The sequence below is a fragment of the Alexandromys fortis genome, unplaced genomic scaffold, assembly GCF_014885135.2.
Source record: "Alexandromys fortis isolate MF-2015 unplaced genomic scaffold, M_Fortis_MF-2015_v1.1 scaffold_130, whole genome shotgun sequence".
In the NCBI taxonomy this organism is placed as follows: Eukaryota; Metazoa; Chordata; class Mammalia; order Rodentia; family Cricetidae; genus Alexandromys; species Alexandromys fortis.
In genome coordinates, this window is record NW_026068016.1 from 2,492,032 (window position 1) to 2,492,712 (window position 681).

Below are 681 nucleotides of genomic sequence, written 5' to 3' on the forward strand. Positions count from 1 at the left end.
TTTTTTTGGTTTTTTGAGACAGGGTTTCTCTGTGGCTTTGGATCCTGTCCTGGAACTAGCTCTGTAGACCAGGCTGGCCTCAAACTCACAGAGATCCACCTGCCTCTGCTGGGATTAAAGGCGTGCACCACCACCGCCCGGCCAGCATAGTGTTCTCATTGGGCGCCTTCTCCAGTCTTTCCAGGAGTCCTCAGGGTTCATGTCTTGGCTCAGCCAGCTTCTTCTAAACTGCCAGTGGCCATTTAGTAAACAGGACAATTACCTCATCCATCCTCCTCCAATCCTCCTCCAGTCCTCCTCCATCCTCCTCCAGTCCTTATCCATCCTCCTCCATCCTCCTCCAGTCCTGATCCATCCTCCTCCATCCTCCTTTGTCCTCCTCCAGTTCTCCTCCATGCTCCATCTTCCTCCATCCTCCTCCATCCTCCTCCATCCTCCTCCAGTCCTACATCCTCCTCCAGTCTTCCTTCATCCTCCTCCATCCTCCTCCAATTTTCTCGTCTTCCTTCAATTTCTTCCAGTTCTCCTCCATCCTCCTCCATCTTCCTCCAATCCTCCTCCAGTCCTCCTTCATCCTCTTCCATCCTCCTCCAGTCCTCCTCCAGTCCTCCTCCAGTCCTCCTTCATCCTCCTCCAGTCCTCTTTCATCCTCCTCCAGTCCTCCTTCATCCTCCTCCATCC